Here is a 20,366-nt window from a genome sequence, read left to right as displayed (position 1 = left end):
GTCTTTTGAATTGCCAATGTGATCAAATTGACCACTTTGCTTGACCAAATCTAGACAAAAGCAGCAGAGAGATACATGGACTTATGAAACTCAGCTATACAAAGGTCTTGTGATAATGGAGCATTTCAAGGACTTTTTCATTAACCTGAAGCAATTCTCTGAAATTCATTGAAAGGATGCACTCAATTTGAGGAACAGGTGTACAAATTTGGTGTTTTTTGTTGCTATTGTTTTTTTGTTTTGTTTTTTGATTTTTTTTTAAAAAATCAGCATTCTCTCGGCACCGTGCTATATTCATTTTTTTTTTTTTAAATATTTATTGGCATTTTCAAGAAACACACAACAAACAAAAACAAGAAATACACAAAACAAAACAGAAAAAAAAACACACAAAAATACATAATATTCAAAACTAAACAAAGAAAAAAAATATAGAAAAAACCACATAAAGTTTCTGATACTTATTATTCTTAACCTTATTTCTCAGACCTCCTCACACCTCCCCTTCTTGTATTCCAATTTAAATTGTCAGTTCAGCAAGTCCTTAACTTATTTCTTTACCTTAACTTAGACATTTGTTCTAACATACTATTGTTTTACTTTACTTCTTTTTTCCATTTCCTCAATTTATTTCTAACAGCCTTATTTTCAATTAAATTAAAAAGAAAAAACCAATTTTACCTTATTAAAATCACACATCAATACTTATACCTCATTAATTATTCTTAAGCCTATTTCCTAAAGTCGACCAAAATTTCCCTTCCACGATTTACCCAATTTCCTTACCACTAACAAAATATAAAAAGCAAATTATCCTTATGTACCCTTTGGATTCCCAACCTCCACCCACCCTTCTCCCGGTTCCAGTCCCCAACCAATATCCATCAGTCTTTATGTTATTTATTTAGCCTGGAGATCTCACGTCCGAGGCCCTTATATCTCTCTCAGTTCCTTTCTGCCGGTCTCTTTGATAGTCCTTGATGTTAAGCCCCAAGTCTCGGAGGGGCTCCGGCCCAACAGACTCCATGTTGCTTCCAGCCAGTCCTCCATACTTAAAAACAAAGCCTATGGGGTACTCCAACTCTTGTTTCAAATTTCTTTCAGATCCATATGTCCCCAAAGCTCCAGCTTTCACCTTCAACAAATTTGTAATCCTCAGGTCTTCAGATCTCCTCCAAAGGGGATCTCTCCATTTTCCAAAGTCCCATTCAGACCAGGCTTTCCACATCCAATTTTTATTGTCCTTTTTTGTCATCATGCCAGGCCTCATATTGTAACTCTCCTTTAACTCCTGCAAATCTCCTGCTCCTCCTTCATTTTCTTCAAAAACAATATATTGCTCCATCATATCTACACTTTCAGTTTCATTTATTTGTTCAGTTGAATAGGCTTCCTGTTTCAAGTCCTTATCAGGCTCAAAACTGTTGTTTACTGTCCAGTGTAGTAATGATACCTCTGTAGACAAAGCATTGTATTCATCTTGCAAGTTTCCCAAGAGAACGAGTGCTCTGTCCAATTCTGCTTGGATTTTACATACTCCAGCCATTTTTGTGATGTAGTGTCCCTATTACCCCTCTAGGGGGATTTTAGTTCCTTAATGCTCCTTTCGGCTCAAAACCAAAAGTCCAGTTATTTTGTATCAGCCCTCCTTATTTTCAGCAAGATGTACCAAATAAACCAGCAAAAACAGCAGAAACAATGTTCTCTTTTTCCAGCTGACAGCTCACTTGACAGCTGTCAAAATCCTCAATACAACAGGCTTTCTCATAGGACGTTCCCGGGTCTCGGGGGGGGGGTGAAATTTCAGCTCCCAAAATTCCTTTTATCCTCCAGTAAATCTTCTTATAGTGTCAAAACCGTGAAGTCAAGATCTTTCATTAAAAAGAAACAAGAAACAGATTCTCTCGACCTTAGCTGCCCAGTCCTTTACTTTAAATTGTTTACAAAGAGGGGGGGTGGACTTCCTTTTTAGCCCCTTCCCGCTCGTTCCAAATCCAAAATTAAAAAATTTTAAGATTCCAATCTCCGTATTACTCACGGGTTTATATTTTAGAGTCCAATCGGTCTTGGAAGAAGTTGGCGCTCTCTGTCAATGGCTTGCGGCTTCACTCCGTAGGCGAGGGAGTACTCTCAGCACCACGCCCCACCCTGCCTCCGTTCCGAAGCCTTTAAAAAGGCTCCGTCGCGGATTGGGGGGGCGCAAATGGTGCCCGCCGAGTCTCTGTGTTCACAGGCATCCGCGCCTGTGATTTTAAGGGTCTCCGCTTCGCCGCAGCGGCCAGACCCAGACGCTACGGAGCTGATTCCCTCCGGAGCTCGGAGGGAATCCGCCATTAAACAATGGCGCCAACCCGGAAGTCCCTGGCACCGTGCTATATTCAGCCACGGAGTTAAAATGCAGGATGAATGAATAAGAGATGAAGACACAAAAACATTTTGCATAGAGTGCCATTTTATTTACTGATAACGTCCTATATGTTGTTTCAGAGTGTGGGGCAGGATATGGCAGCCTCCAATGTAGGGCCACTGCCATTGCCACTGAGCTTCTTGGGCTTGCCGATCAGAAGGTCGGTGGCTCGAATCCCCATGATGGAGTAAGCTCCTGTTGTTCTTTCCCAGCTCCTGTCAACTTAGCAGTTCAAAAGCACACCAGTAGATAAATATGTACCGCTATGGCGGGAAGGTAAACAGTGTTTCCATGCGCTCTAGTTTCCATCATGGTGTTCCATTGCGCCAGAAGCGGTTTAGTCATGCTGGCCACATGACACGGAAAGCTGTCTGTGGACAAATGCCAGCTCCCTTGGCCTGAAAGCGAGATGAGTGCCTCAAACCATAGTTGCCTTTGACTGGACTTAACCATCCAGTGGTCCTTTACCTTTACCTTTACTTTTACATGAGTTGTGCACCTAAGAACATAGGAACAGCCTCCTGGACGAGGGCAAGGGCCAATCTAGTCTAGCATCCTGTTCTCACAGTGCTAACCAGATGCCCATGGTAAACCTTTGACTGGACCTAACTCTCCATGGGTCCTTTACCTTTTACCTTTACCCAGAATAACCAGACATCCATGACTTTGAAGGTAAATAAAATTCTGGCCTCTAGAAAGCAGTCAACAAGTGGACTTATGTTGTTATGAGTCAGGTAACACACACACACACATCCCGAAAATGGTACGAACGAACATTGAACCAAATGGGCCTCATTCAGTTAAACTCTTTCATTCATTCCAAAACAAATGCACTCTTTTAAAAAGGTATCTTCTACAATGCTCAGATACAGTCCATATGACAATATCATCCAACGATATACAAATTTTGCTATTGTGATTTGCTTTGATGATCATTGTGGTTGAAAAGTTTAGGTATATTCAAAATAAACAAAACTGTTTACAATAAATTAAAAAATACAGGTTATTTATGGAGGCTATCCATGGAAATTGATCTCCTCTGAAGATCTGCAAATGTGAAATTTTACTACCTTGACATTTCACATTAACTGAGTCGCAATTTGAAATGAACATTTCAGCTGCAGACACTTAGGAAACAACTTCACATAATGGGACAACCAAGTTTTATAATGACTATGCACTTACAGTATAGTGAGCCCTCCGCGTTTCTTGGAAAACTTTGGAATTCTTGATCTGTATGAGCCTCTCTATACCATGGGTGAAACATATTTATAGACATCCATGAAGATTCTGCAATGCAAGCAAAATAAAATGTAAATAAATGGTGTACAAGGTTCAGTGTCAAATATATGGACCTCTTTCGACATGAGCATATGTTCAAGTTATTTTTCATTATCTATTAATATAGTGAAAAAATACACATCTAGCTTGTTTACAAATATGTAAGTCTTGGGAAATAATTGTCCACATATTGTTGAAATATGAAATAAAAGCAGTCATGGGCAAAATAAAGTTAAAGACTTACATAAAATATTGTTTCTGCAACCAATATTTCCCTGTTAATTTGGGTTTTTGTTTTTGGGGTTTTTTTAAAAAAAAGAATAAAAGAGTTGTTGGGCTCAGACAGTGCTGATCTCTGACCTCAAAGAAGGAGAGAGAATAGGTGGGAAGGTGAAAATAGAAATGCAAAGCTTAGATGCAGAACAGAAATGTGGTTTGAGAAGGTGCATAGTGAACTTAGTAGCTGTATAGGATGGGAAAGGGAAGCTCTAGGGGATAATATGGAGGGAACAGCAACGGGTTGATGAGTAGTAAGAGTGCAGCCTCTAGTATTATTACAAAGCGTGTTCTCCCTGAAATGAGAGCACGTGTTGCGGTGGGGTCTGCCAAGGCAACCCTCTGTTGCCAGGCAGGTAAAATTGGCTGGTCTGGGGCAATGATTGGATGGCCGGGTTGCTGGGGCAAATTGCATGTTGCAATTTGGTGGGTGGGACCAAAGGCTTTAAATATTGGGGCACTCAGCTTTTGCTTTCTCTTTTGCTGAATGCATCGGATCACCCGCCCGCCCGCCCGCCCTGAGTTCCAGTTGACCTTGTTATGCCTGTCATGGAGTCGTCTGCCGTTGGTGCAGGGGCCTAGTAGGAATTTTGTCCATTTGGCTGATTGGCTGGTGCCATCTGGTTTTTGCCTACTACTTAGCAATTAGTCACAACTTGTAAGGTTGCGGTTAGGCATTGGTTATAAAAATTGGTGGAGGAGGGGTCAGGACAGGCTGGGCCTGCCCCTCCAATGATGCTGGAAGGGAATTCTGTTAAAGGAATCCTGGGGCTTGCCATGATTTCATCCAATCCCTGAAATGGGATCAGGGCCAGCAAGCCTTGGGGAGCTGGTTGGGTGAACGGTGAGGGACTGTCGCTCAGCTCAACTGATCCCCAACATTGTTTTCCCTTCACTGGCTTCCGAGGGAGTTCGGAATGTCAGTTCTGTCCCAGGCAGGGGGGCAGATAGTCATAACCAATGCCTGAGCAACCACTCAAAGATTATGTATTTTAATAAAGTTGTGGCCAAAATAGTGCCAAACACCTCAAACAAAAATTACATGTGACTTCCGGAGGCGGCGCCATCGGCAATGGCGGATTCCCTCTAGTCTGGAGGGAGAAGCTCCGCGGAAATCGGGTCTTGCCGCTACGGCGAAGCGGGGACCCTCTCGAAAATCACAGGCGGGTGAAGCCTGTGACTGTGGGACTCGGCGGGCACCTTCAGCGCCCCCCCAAATCGCGAGGGAACCCTGCGAGGGGGTCCGGAGCGTAACGGGGAGATCGGCGCAGTGCTGAGAGTCAATTGCTCTTTCCGTGGAGTGAAGCTGCGCAGCTGTTGCCAGAGAGCGCTGACCTTTTTCCTGTGACAATTCGGTTACTAAACAACTACCCGCGAGTAGGTGAAGTTTTAAAGATTGGGATTAAAGGGGGAAAAAGGGACTAATTTGGCACTGAAGCGGGAAGGTGTAAACAGGAAGTCCGCCTTCCGCTTTCTGTATACAGAATAGGATAGGATATACTGAAGAGCTTCCCTTGACATCAAGTGGTACAAATTAGTTGAGTGCTTTCTGTATACAGATCAAAGCAAAGACTGTTTAAGCGAAGACCTGGAGAGTTGCGTTTAAAGTCTTAAATCCGAACGTCAAAGCAAAAGAATTCCCTCCGCGAATTGCAGGAGAGGGGAGGGAAAAGAGGAAAGTAATTTATTTGCCTGCAAAAAAAAAAAAAGACAAGAAGGAGAGAAAAGGGAATAAAGACCACCACTTAATCCCTGGGAACGGATTGCCAGGATCGTTAGAACTGTTGTACTGAGAGTCGCACTATTTATGGACTATGTAACTTTTTGACAGCTAGCTCTGCAAGGGAGATACTTGTTAAAGGGCTTCTTTGGACTTGAAACTGTTGCCTATTTTGTTGAAGGGGGACTTTGGAAAAGTTGGAAAAGATATTCTATCGCAATATTATCATTGACTGTTACTGTGTCCCCCTAGAGGAACACTGAAATTGTTACAACTACTTGGGGAATTTTCCACTCTCAACTAGCTTGGGAATTTCCACTGCAAAACAAGCTTTGGCCGTGGGACTGACCTTGATTCTCAGACAAAGTGTGATGGATGAAAAAATAACAAGATCAGGTAAGGTCAGATTACAGCAGACCAGTGCAGTATCCCAGCAGCGTAGAGCATCTGCTTCCAGCCCTCCTGCACCACAGGGGGAAGATCCTGTACAAGCTGGATCAAAAGGAATGGCCTCTGAAGAGGGATTTACTTCAGTATTAAACAAAATTTATGAAACATTGGAAAAATTAAGTAAACAGGTTACTGAAGCGACAACTAAAATTGACCAGAACACTTCTAGCATTAACAATTTGGGGCAGAGAGTGAACTCCAATACAGAATCCATTGAAAAAGTGCTGCAAGAATCTACTTCTAATCGAAAGACAGCAGAGGAAGCAAGGGAAAAAGCAGCGGCTGTAGAGGAAAAAATAACACCGATATGCAAACAGCTTGGGGACCATCAGTCGCTTTCGTCCATGATTGAACTGAGGGAGAAACAGACTAATCTGAGGATCAGGGCGGTCCCTGAACTTGAAAAAGACAGCCTAAGTGATTTTCTTACACAGGAATTTGCAGGCTTTTGGAACTTGGATGACAAGCAAGACTTTAAGATAGTAAGTGCTTTTAGACTTGGAAGAGGAGGGAGAAAGAACAGGTCGAGAGACTGTTTGATTACCCTCCGATCAAAAGAGGAGAGAGACAAAATACTGAGTCTGCACTTCCAGAAGACCTTGGAAATAAATGATTCAAGAGTGGAGATATTCAAGGACCTTCCGAAATATCTTTTGGAACTTAGGTCTAATTACGGAGATTTGGTGGCCCTGTTGAGAGGAAATAGAATCATTTTTAAGTGGGAATTCCCCCAAGGCCTATCCTTTACCTTTAAAGGGAAAAAGTTTAAAATAAGATCAGTGGAAGATAAAGAAAAATTCTTGAGAGAACACGAAGAAGACCTGCAAAAAGAAGTTGTAGAAGAGCTAAGAGCTTTAAAACCAGGAGTACTAGACATAGTACCACCACCTTTGGGATTGGACAAGTTAGAAAAAGTGATACCACCGTCAGAACAAGAGGAATTATTGGGAGCAGTTGGAGGAAAGTAGAATAAATACACCATGTCTCTGCAATTATTAAGTTGGAATATTCATGGATTTAACTCCCCGGAGAAGAGGAGGAAAGTTTTTCATTTATTGAAAAAGGAACAATTGGACTTAATTTGCTTACAGGAAACACATGTGATAAGGCTACACAGGAAAGTATTGATTAATAAAAGATTGGGTCAAGAGTTTATTTCATCGGACAAGGTTAAAAAGAGAGGAGTTGTTATTTATGCAAAAGAGAACCTATCACCGAAATTCGTTTTTAAAGATGACCAAGGAAGATTTGTGACAATCGAAATTCAATCACAAGGAGAAAATTTTTTAATAGTAGGAGTTTATGCACCAAATGAGGGGAAATCTGATTTTTTTAAGAAATTGCATGAGACATTGTTAGACTATATGGATTACAACATTATTATGATGGGAGATATGAATGGAGTGGTATCTACAAATATGGACAAGTCGCAGAGACAGGTTGTAACTAAAGATGGCAGACTACCAAAAACTTTTTTTGAACTAACTGACAATATGGACTTGATTGACATTTGGAGAATTAAGAACCCCTTAGGAAGAGAGGGAACATTCTTCTCTGAAGCCAAAATGACATGGACAAGAATTGACCAAATATGGATAACTAGAGGACTGGCACCTAAGACTCGAAAAGTGGAAATTTGCCCAAAAACTTGCTCCGACCATAACACTGTGAAAATGGAGATGAAACTAACACCAATTGGTTCCTTCAGATGGAGGATGAATGACACCTTGTTTAGAGATCAAGAGGTTATCAAGAAGGCCCAAAAAACCTTGAGAGACTATTTTGAGATAAATTTGAATACTATTACTGAAAAAAGAATAATCTGGGACGCAAGTAAAGCAGTTATGAGGGGGTTTCTGATTCAACAGAATACAATAAAGAAGAGAGCCCAAAATGAGAAAAAAGATAAAATTTTGGAAAAAATAAAAGAGGGTGAGAAGAAACTAAGAGCGAAACCAAAATCACAAGAGATTCTGAGAGACATAAAGTTATATCAAGTGCAATATATGAAGATGATGAATCAGGAAATTGAATGGAAAATTAAACAAATGAGACAAAGGACATTTGAATCGGCTAACAAATGTGGAAAATTGTTAGCTTGGCAAATTAAAAAAAGACAAAAGCTCAATACTATTACTAATTTGGAAGTGGAAGGAAAGAACATTCAGAATCCAGTGGAAATTAGAAAATGCTTCCAGAGGTATTTTAAACAGTTATATACACAAGGGCCACAGAAAGAGTTTGATATAGACCAATTTTTAAAAACAAATGGATTAAAAAAATCTCTCAAGAAAACAAGATAATGCTGAACCACAAAATTACAGAACAGGAGGTAGAAGGTGCCATTCAGAATATGCAGTTGGGTAAATCTCCAGGGCCGGATGGCTTAACCTCAAAATACTATAGATCTTTGAAAGATTGGTTAATTCAACCACTAAAGGAGGTCTGTAATGAAATTTTGGAGGGGAAAAAAGCGCCAGAGTCGTGGAAGGAAGCTTATATTACGCTTATACCGAAAACTGAGTCTGAAAAGACACAACTTAAGAACTACCGCCCCATATCCCTGCTCAATGTGGATTACAAAATATTTGCTGATATTTTGGCTAATAGATTAAAAAAAGTATTAGTGGAAGAGATACATAAGGACCAAGCTGGCTTTCTCCCAGGTAGACACTTGTCTGACAACACGAGGAACATAATTAACATTTTGGAGAAGTTGCAAGTGAACATTAATACCAAAGCAGTTTTAATTTTCATAGATGCGGAGAAAGCCTTTGACAATATTTCTTGGAATTTTTTGAAGAAAAATCTTCAGGGGATGGGGGTTGGTCAAGGGTTTGAAAATGGTATAAGTGCAATTTACTCAGAACAAAAGGCTAAGCTAATAGTTAATAATGTGATGACAGAGGAATTTAAGATAGAGAAAGGGACACGACAAGGTTGTCCAATTTCCCCATTGCTTTTTATTTCGGTCCTGGAGGTTTTGTTAAATATGATTAGAAGGGACCGTCTGATTAAAGGTATTCAGGTCGGAGCCAAACAATACAAATTGAAAGCTTTTGCAGATGACCTAGTTTTGATGTTACAGGAGCCAGAATCTAGTACGAAAAGAGTATTAGAATTGATTCAAGAATTTGGTCATGTGGCAGGATTCAAGCTGAACAAGTCAAAAACTAAAGTTCTTGAGAAAAACTTAACACCGATTGAGAAAGAGAGGTTTCAGAAGGAGACAGGTTTAACATTAGTTAAGAAAGTAAAATATTTGGGGGTTAATATGACTGCTAAGAACTTAAACTTATTTAAAGATAACTATGAGAAATGTTGGACAGAAGTGAAAAAAGACTTAGAAATATGGTCAAATTTGAAGCTTTCCTTGTTGAGTCGAATTGCAGCGATAAAGATGAATGTATTGCCAAAAATGTTATTTTTGTTTCAATCATTGCAAATTTTGGACAAGATGGACGGTTTCAAGAAGTGGCAGAGAGATATTTCTAGATTTGTCTGGCAGGGCAAGAAGCCCAGAATAAAATTTAAAATATTAACTGACGCAAAGGAAAGAGGCGGATTTGCCCTGCCAGACCTTAAACTTTACTATGAATCAGCAGCATTCTGTTGGTTGAAAGATTGGCTGCTTCTTGAGAACACAGACATTTTGGACTTAGAAGGTTTTAATAATGTTTTTGGGTGGCATGCATATTTGTGGTACGACAAGGTTAAAGCACATAAAGCATTTAAAAACCATATTGTCAGGAAAGCATTGTTAAATGTCTGGATAAGATATAAAGACTTACTTGAAAATAAAACCCCAAGGTGGTTGTCACCAATGGAAGCAAAGGCTCAGAAAAAGCTTAATATGGAGGCCAAATGGCCGAAATATTGGGAAATATTGGAACAAGAAGGAGACAAATTGAAATTGCAGAGTTTTGAGAAATTAAAAGATAAAGTGAGAGACTGGCTTCATTATTATCAAATAAGAGAGGCCTATAATTTGGACAAAAAATTTGGCTTCCAGGTGGAAAAATCAAAATTGGAAACAGAACTGTTAGATCCCAAAACTAAGATACTTTCAAGAATGTATAACTTGCTGTTAAAATGGAATACGCAGGATGAAACGGTTAAATCTGCTATGATCAAATGGGCACAAGATATTGGTCACAACATTATGTTTGCTGACTGGGAACAGTTGTGGACCACCGGTATGAAATTTACGGCATGTAATGCCTTAAGAGAGAATATTATGAAAATGATATACAGGTGGTACATGACACCAGTCAAGCTTGCAAAAATATATCATTTGCCCGATAACAAATGTTGGAAATGTAAAGAAAATGAAGGTACATTCTTTCACCTTTGGTGGACGTGCCCAAAGATTAAGGCTTTCTGGGAGATGATCTATAATGAAATGAAAAAGGTATTTAAATATACCTTTCTGAAGAAACCAGAGGCCTTTCTTTTGGGCATAGTTGGCCAATTGGTGCCAAAGAAGGATAGAACTTTCTTCATGTATGCAACAACAGCAGCAAGAATACTTATTGCAAAGTATTGGAAGACACAAGATTTACCCACCCTGGAAGAGTGGCAGATGAAGGTGATGGACTATATGGAATTGGCGGAAATGACTGGCAGAATCCGAGACCTAGGACTATCTACAGAAACACTGTAAAATTAATGAATGTTAAAATGATGTTGGATTGAAAATAAGTGGCATTAGCAACAAAGTTAATAAGAATATGCAAAAATGGATTGATAATGGATAAAAATATAGAGTTATAATATGTTAAGATATAGAGTTAAGATAGATGAAAGAGGGTAAGGATTTGTTGATTTGATTATGTAAATGGGAACACAAAAAGGGGAGGTGTGAGGAGGTCAAGGAAACAAGCTAATGAGTTTAAAGATACAAAAAAAAATGGATTTGTTTTTAATTTTTTCTTACTTATTCGTTTTTTGCATTTTGCATTTTTATTTTTATTTTTTATTTTTTCTATTTTATGTATTTTTGTATGTTTTTTATTTTTTATTTTTATATGTTTTCTTTTTATTCTGTAAACCTTTGTTTTTTGTAAAATCTTAATAAATATTTTATATATATTAAAAAAAATTACGTGTGATTTGTGAATTATTTTGAGGGGTGGCTTGGGGACCTCCACACGCAAAATGCAAGATGTGTCATCACTGCTTACTAAGTTTTCTTCACCCTACACAACTTCATTGGTTTTAGGGATAATGTACTGCAACAATACCTTGTCACATATTTCAGCATTACATTTCAGGAGCAACACATTTGGGCAGCTCTGTAAAGTCGACTTTCTGAATGACAAGCTTCTCTTTTTTATTCCCTCTACCTTCAATACATGTGTTCATTTGTTAAAATATGTGATTCCGGCCATTTCTCATTACAAGTTGATATTCAAAGTCCAAGCTGCTCATTGCCTTTGATTAAAAGCATAACTCACATGATCTATTTTTATTTCCCAACAGGATAATTACATTTCCAATATGAATATCTTCCCGAGATCACATCTAACTCAATTTAAATTTTGCTGGCCTTGCCACTATAACTCTTTAGCAGCATCCTCAGATAAAAGATGTAAGCAGAGGAAATGAACTGAGATAAACAAATGTACTTGCAGAGTTCTTGCAATATCTAGTTGTGCAGGGAGAAATGTGAGCAGGCATTGCTAATTTTACTTTAATGTGCATCTAGTATCCTGGGAAGGTAAATCTGGCCTGCAGATGACTCATTAATTGGTCTACTACTTACTCCTTCCAGTCAGTGGCTAAGAGGAGTATCACAGCACCCCACCAGATATCCTTTCTATTGTGCATACATGGTGATTTATGCTCATGATGGTATTGGGATGGTTATGTGCAATCCTGTTTTCAGTATGGGTTGCCCCTGGATAACTTTCAGGGCAAAAATACTGCTTCATTTCTAATCACTCCCTGTTCCTCTAACTTTTCATGCCACAAATGTTCTGGGTGGGTTTTTTTTCTCCTGCTTTGGCTGCACTTATTGCCTTTCCAAGCAGCAATAATGTGGTAACATTGAGGAAGCATTACAAAACAACTTTGTGGTTTTATATTCTGATTTTATCCTGTGAACTGTCCTGAGACCTGCAGGGATAGAGTGGTATACATTTTTGTAAAAATACATACATACATACAAACATACATACATACAGTGGACTGATGTATGAACAGCCCAGTACAAATCCACAACTAATGCATCAATTATGCATTGTGTGTCGAGGTCCCCAGGGCCACCCCAATAACTCACATATCACACAATTTTTTTTGTTTAAGGTTGTTGGCATAATTTTGGCCACAACTTTATTAAAATACAAGAATGTGAGTGGTTGCTTAGGCATTGGTTGCGACTATCTGCCCCCCCCCCCACGGGGGACAGACTGACATTCCGCACGCCTGCGAAAGTCAGAAAAGGGGAATACACTTGGGGGTAGTGACGGAGCAGGGAAGCTGCCCTCAGCCCTCCCCAAATGCAACCAGGAGCTCTTGCAATGGCCCAAGCCCCCTTGACAGGGTGGACAAGCAATAGTTAGCCCCTGATTCCTTTAACGGAATCCCTTGCAGCAGCAGCATTAGAGGGGCAGGCACAGCCAATCCATGCCCCTCAACCAACCAAACCATAAACCAATGCCTAACCGCAACCTTACAAGTTGTGACGATTTGCTACGCAGTAGGCAAAAACCAAATGGCCCCAGCCAATCAGCCAGATGGACAAAATTCCTACCAGGCCCCTGCCCCAAGAGCAGACGACCCCATGACAGGCATAGCAAGGTCAAAGCGAACAACCCTAAATATGGGGGGGGGGGCGGGCAATCCAATGCATGGGCGAAAAGAGGAAGCCCTAGCCTCGTGCAAGGAGTTTTAGCATTTCTGGCTGTCAGTCAACAAATGGCAACATTAACTTCTTCCCAACAACAAGGGAAGCCCAATTGCATCAGTGGCCAACGATCAATTAGCCCGCCCCCAACTTTGGAGTGTCCTGGTGGCCCCCACCACAGCATGTGCTCTCCATGAAGGAGAACACGCTTAGCAGAATATACCTGCAAAACCATAGAGAGAAATTCAGGGCAGCACTAAGCTGATCACTTCATTAGCACAAGCATTTTTGCTTGCTTTATGGAGCAATCTGACCCCTCCTATCCCCCTGTTCTGAGGGTTCTCCCACCCCTTGAGGCAATTTGGGGGGAATTGTCAGGGAAGCAGAGGGAAAAGGCCCACTGTGATAGTGGAAGCCCTTGTGCGCCTGCACAAGGGTGGTGGTGAAACTAGTTGAATCCAGCTGACTGTTTATAAACCATGGTTTATGATGTTGTGCAAATCAGGCCACCCTGTACCTTTTTCCAGCCATTTTCTCCTCTTCTCTCTCTCTCTCTCTCTCTCTCTCTCTCTCTCTCTTTCTTAATTTACGGCTTGTAATAGAATTTTTGGGGTGGGAAGGGGACATACACAAAGTTCTCATGGTTAATAAAATATGGAAGAATGCTTAATTGTTTAATGATGAAGAATACTGTGATCACTTAGCATTAATTATTTGCATTTGGATGAATTTAATCAGCTACCCAAATCCTTCTTGAATTCACACATTAGCAATTGCATAAATTTAATGTTTCAGATTTCCTATTTCTAATTTCAAAAAGCTGGTCAGATAGGGCAGAAACATGATCCATTAAAACCAATGGGGGGTGCTATATTGATTTCAATGGGATGTGGACTGCACCCATAAAAAAATGAAATTAGCTATGCCTCTGACTTACTCAAATTGCCATCTGCACTACCAATAAAAACTGTTGGCTGTGAAGGCAAAAATCCATTGCTACATAATGTCTACCAAAGCATCAGAGAAGTAAACACTGCAAAATGGGGATTGTTTCTTGCATATAGGGTCCTGGTTTCAATTAAGAAAGGAGTATCATTAGGAAGATTTAAGGCATTCTTAAATATGTATAAGGATGAAGCGAGCTTGCCTTATGCTCTGACAGTGGACAGAGTTATTATATACAATTCAAATTTAAATTACCAACTATAACTTTCATAACAGTAGAGTATGATTAGGAAATTAAAACAATGCTAGAGTCTCAAGAGGAACAGATATATGGTGCATCATTGTACCCAAACTTTAATGAAATGATGAAAAAAGAAAAGCTTTCATCTGCACAGTTCATCATTTGAAATGGAACATTATAATCCTGCTGTGCAACATCATATTCTCTAAATTCTAGCATATAAATCAACAGGATTGCCAAGGACTTAGAAATGTTGTGCTGGTTTCTAAGGGCAGTCTGACACGGCCACAGTTAATCAATAGGAGATGACCAAAACCTAAACACAAGGAGTCTAATATATCTATAGTGATTTCATTTGGAGCAGACAAACTTCTTGCTAAACAACTGGGTGAAATACAGCCAGGATGCTTCCCCACCTCCCCACTCTTATATATCTGCAAGTAAAACGGTCAGCAGGGATGCAGGTGGCGCTGTGGGTTAAACCACAGAGCCTAGGACTTGCCGATCAGAAGGTCAGCGGTTCGAATCCCCATGATGGGGTGAGCTCCCGTTGCTCAGTCCCTGCTCCTGCCAACCTAGCAGTTCGAAAGCACATCAAAGTGCAAGTAAATAAATAGGTACTGCTCCGGCAGGAAGGTAAACGGTGTTGTACGCCGGCTCCCTCAGCCAATAAAGCGAGATGAGTGCCGCAACCCCAGAGTCGGTCACAACTGGACCTAATGGTCAGGGGTCCCTTTACCTTTACCTTAAAAGGGCCAGCAACAAAAGCTGTGCTACAAGTGCAGATGTGCAGAAGAATTGCCATGGTAATGCCATGAGGCCCAATGGATCTATTTGCGTGTTAAGATCCCAAGACCTCCCCCAATAAATAAACACAATTGACACAGAATTTAGTTTAAGGTTATTGGCATCATTTTGGCCACAACTTTATTGATTACAGATCATGAGTGGTTTGCTTAGGCATTGGTTCCCGACTAGCTGCACCTGACCTCAGTAGGGCAGCACTGACGCCTGGACTCCGGCAGACGTCAGTAAGGGAAAACATCCTGGGGGAGAATTGGACCAGGTTCAGACTCAAGCTCACCCCAAATGCTCCCAGGGGCTCTGGCGTGGCCCTAGCCCCTGGAAGGGCATCGGACAAAAGCAAGGTGAGCCCCTGGATTCTTTTAATGGAATACCCTAGCATTGGAGGGGCAGGCACAGCCTATCCACACCCCCTCCACCACCAATGAACCAATGCCTAACCGCCAAACCTTACAAAGTTGTGACGATTTGCTACATGGCAGGCGAAACCCAAGTGGCACCAGCCAATCAGCCAATCAGCCAAATGGGAAAATTCCTACCGGGCCCCTGTCCCAAAAACAGACGACCCACAACGGCATAGCAAGGTCATAATGAACCCTAAATATAGGGAGGGTCGGTGGGTGATCTGGTGCACAAGGCGAAAAAGAGGAAGCTCGACGCAACATACAGCGGTATATATGGGTCCCTTGGTTAATGCATGAAACGATCCCATTGGCCAGATTTACCCCAGCAACTGAGGGACCACCGATCGGGTTGTTGTAGCTATCCAATCGCTCCCACCCACAACAGCAGTGAGGTCAGCCTTGATGATCTCACCGCAACCCATGCTCTCTGGAAGGAGGACACGATTTCCCCCTTCCCTCTTTTTGACAAGCATGGTAGTGCATAGTAGGGAGAAAGGTAACAGCAGTGCTGGATTTAGGTCAGTGCAGCTGGTCAGGTCACCAAGCCAAGGGGGTACAAAATTGCGAAGGTCCGCAACTGCAAAGATTCATTTCTGGATGCTAAATTTTGGTCTCAAACAGGGTGCCCTATTAAAAGATTACCAAGTCCGCCCCTGGTAACAGTTCAGGAATATAAGAAAAGGCATATTCGAAAGGTGCACAGGGACAATTCATTTTTCAAAATGCATTTTGAATCAAAAGAGCAGAATATATTATTACGGTCTTCTTCACTTTTCCAGAGCCAGTGTGGTGTAGTGGTTAAGAGCGGTAGTCTCGTAATCTGGGGAACCGGGTTCGTGTCTCCGCTCCTCCACATGCAGCTGCTGGGTGACCTTGGGCCAGTCACACTTCTTTGAAGTCTCTCAGCCCCACTCACCTCACAGAGTGTTTGTTGTGGGGGAGGAAGGGAAAGGAGAATGTTAGCCGCTTTGAGACTCCTTAAAGGGAGTGAAAGGCGGGATATCAAATCCAAACTCCTCTTCTTCTTCCATGCAGGGTAGCACATATATGGGTTTGGAAGGATGCCACTGGAGACGTATTGTATGTTGTTTTGTAACATTTGAGCTTATTTATTAATATACAGGTTAAGCATAGTTTGGGGATGGCTCAAATGCTCTAACAGACAGCCAAATCCATGACTTCACATCAGATCTCCAGAGAGAGGTACGCCCCAAAATAAAAGCTCATTGCGGAGCCCTCAAAACTCAGTGCTCTCTATCCCAAAAACCACAGTCTGCCCTCCAATAAAAGGTTTGTTTTCCACTCACAACTAGCTTGCTCTCTCTCTCTCACTGGCTTGAGGGGGAAATAAAAATAAGTCTTCTCCAACCATCTCTTGGCCTACCTGGTCTATAGTTTTCTCTTTTAAAAATGATTTGCTAGGTAACTGCCATTGACTATTAAGGGAATCTCTAGAAGTATTTCTGGTTACACTAACACTCTCCTGTACCTATCTTACAAAAGGATATATCCCATTAAAATTAGCACACCATTTGTGTCTTACTCAGAAGAGTGACATTCAGAAGGCGTATGAAGTGGGACAAATAATGGAGATAAATATAGAATTTAAGGTAAGTCTTTAAATAAAACAATGTTAGGAGGATGGAGTCCAATAAATCAGTTATCCATTACTAACGGATTAGGGTGTCTGGGGCCTGGCTTGCTGCTTACACAGCCCTCGGCTGGAATTCAGCTCTAGGCCTCAGTATGTCACTCACTGGCTAGAGAGATGCTCCTAAATGAAACTTTATGTGAGGTGAAGAAGGGCACAGTCCTTTCTTCCCCTTTCCTTGCAAATCTTTCAGGTTTCCCTCTGAACCACCTAATTAAAAACTTCCACAGCAGTTCCTCAGTATTGCCCCAAAATGTTGCCTTCCAGGCACCCTGCAGGAGGCTGCATGTTACAGGGTTCTCAAAAAGTAACTGTGTGTTCATTCAACCATGTATATACCTGGGCACATGATGCGCACTTTGGATTTAGCAGGATTCTAGTACAGTGCAGCATTGCTTCCAAATACCAGTGGAGGAGGGGGGGAGAGTGTTTTTGTACTCATGTTCTGCTGACTGGTTTACCAGGGGCACCTGATTAGCACTGTGAGAACAGGATGCTAGACTAGATAGGCCCTTGCCTTGGTACAGCAGGCTGTTCTTATGTTCTTAGCTGTACAGATCATGTAAATGTAAAGGTAAAGGACCCCTGGACGGTTAAGTCCAGTCAAAGGCAACTATGGGGTTGTGGCACTCATCTCGCCTTCAGGCCGAAGGAGCTGGCGTTTGTCCACAGACAGCTTTCTGGTCATGTGGCCAGCATGACTAAACCACTTCTGGCCCAACGGGACACTGTGATGGAAACCGGAGCCCATAGAAACGCTGTTTACCTTCCCGCCACAGCAGTACCTATTTATCTACTTTCACTAGTGTGCTTTCAAACTGCTAGGTTGGCAGGAGCCAGGACAGAGCAACGGGAGCTCACCCCATTGCAGGGATTCAAACCGCCGACCTTCTGATCAGCAAGCCCAAGAGGCTCAGTGGTTTAGGTATAAATGTGCACAGACCGAAACCCACTACAGGAATAAGTAGCATTCCTGGCACAGGTGCCTAATGGTTGCAGCAGGTGAAGGAAGGACCACAAGAATGACACAGGAGACTCGTGTTGGGTTGAATTAGGCCACAACTTTATTGATTAAAAGAAAGAGTAGGTTTGGCTAAGGCACTGGGCATGTGTTCCGCATCACACAGCCCGACTGCTACCTAATAGGAACCTGGGGGGGTTGAACTTGTGCTGGGGAGTCGCCCCCAACATGGATTGGATGCCACAACCCCACACAGGCCGCCATTGGGAGAGGTGTATTGGCCCGTTGGTCCCCAGTGGACTCCCAGACATAGTCACCCCTCCTGGACCCTTTTAATGGGGTACCCCTGTGACTAAGCATCTAGCCCAATGCCTTATCCACCAAAGTTGTGACAGTAGCTATGAGGTAGGTGAAAATCTGCAAGCTGGCCAATTTGTTTGCAAGAGAAAATTACTCCCTGGCCCTGAATATGGTGGCCAAACAAACCACAGCAAGGTCCATAGGCAACATGCTTGCTTCTCCCCTGGGTGGGCCCCGAAAGACTGGGTGGGTGGGTGGAAAATCACAGGAGGATCAAGGTTAGTAGCCATTGATAGCCTTATCCTCCATGATAAAAGCCTTTACTACATGCATTACATTTGGAGCAAAATGGAATGGTGTGGCAAACCTAATCCTCTAGGCCAAGAGGTCAGGAAAGTGTATAGATTGGCTCTACAAAATAATAGCCATACCATAACATGTGAACAGGCTCTGTACCACCACTTTCAGGTGTACTGTACCAAACCTTCCTTCTCATTTATTCATTTTAATACAATTTATACCACTGCCTTTCAGATCTTTACAAAAGACTTACAACATTAACATCCACATTATTAAAGCAATGCAATTTGAGCAATGAAACTTTTCTTCTTGCTATTAAAAAGCAAGATGAAATGAATCATAAGTAGGCAAACCCTTTATTCATTCCAGAATGAATTCCAGAATGAATAAAGAACAGAAAAGAGGGAACACAGAAATGGGACACATCAGTCCATCTCAAAGGATAGGATGTTCCACCATGGAGAAGACCTTTCCCGAAACATGTAGGGCTCCGTAGGGCAATCAGGAGACTGATACTGCTCTTCTGGCCTTACAGACGACCGGCCTATGTAGTTTTTTGTTGGCATCTGTCTGTCTCTAGAGACAATGGAGTGTGCCTCTAGGGGTGAAGTCAAAACGCTGGGTTAGCAGTACCGAAGTGACCACTTAGTTACCACTTCGCAAATGATTGCTTATATTCATCCAGTTCCTTTGTGAGCTCATGCAAATGATATTTCTTCTTAACTCAATGTATTTTACTATGGGTACTTTTGATAGCATGGGATAAATACACACACACATACATATACATAAACACACACACACACTCACTCTTTGTCATCTTCAGTTTGCTGTTCAGTAACAGTTTCATAAGCTCCCACCCCCAGTGTTCATTTTGAGGCTTGGGGGAGTTTAAACAAGTGGGAAGTTTTTAATGATTAGCAATTTCAGATTGTGGGTGGAAGGGTTGCAGTAAGTACCAAGGTGGTTCAATTATTGCCTGAGATTTATTTTGATTAGACTAAAATACCGGAGGAAAGACACTTGAAAACGAGATACTGGTTATGTAAGTGTGCCATACTGAAGAGGGAAGCAGGAGGAAAGCTGGATAGAAGAAGAGTTGGTAATTGGTTTCAAAGGAAAGTAAAATAAATAGCTCACTGATGTTGTTTTCAAATTGAGCCTAGCAAGCGAAAGCTGAAATAAAAGATACACTAACATTGCGCAAATGAAAGAAATAACAGGAATTTCCTGTTAAATGTGGAGATAGCTTCCATTTAATGCAGAGATTAGAAATATTGGAAACACCCACCTGCTACTTTAAGGAAATGGAAGAACATTTTTCCTTAGTATAGCTCCTCTGCTTTGAATCAACTGGATTATGAGTTGCTACATCATATTAGTAGATGAATCAAGGTAGAATTTTTCGCTTATAAGGCAAATAAATAAATAAAAAAGGTGACACTCCCAATTATAAAATTTCAATAAAAGAATATTTGCACTATGGTATTAAAAACATGGGAAGCTGTAACAACTGCGCAGATTAAAAGAGAACCACCACCACCATCAAGCAGCCGGATCAAAATAGCATAAAACCCAATATATATATATATTTAAAGTATTTGCTGCACTTTTCAATCAGGTCTCTCTGAAGAGGGAATTGCACAATCAGAGTGCCACAACCAACTACAGAGTGCTGTCTCCCAAACAGAAAAAACCTGTGACGGTGCTGGGACATGAAGCAAAGCTCCATAGGTCAGCTACAGTGGGTGGGCATGTTGATATGGAGAAGATGCTTCT

Source organism: Podarcis filfolensis, assembly GCF_964270895.1.
Source record: "Podarcis filfolensis genome assembly, chromosome: 7".
Classification (NCBI taxonomy): Eukaryota; Metazoa; Chordata; class Lepidosauria; order Squamata; family Lacertidae; genus Podarcis; species Podarcis filfolensis.
The sequence above is the reverse complement of the archived record's forward strand: the minus strand, read 5'-3'. Positions refer to the sequence as shown.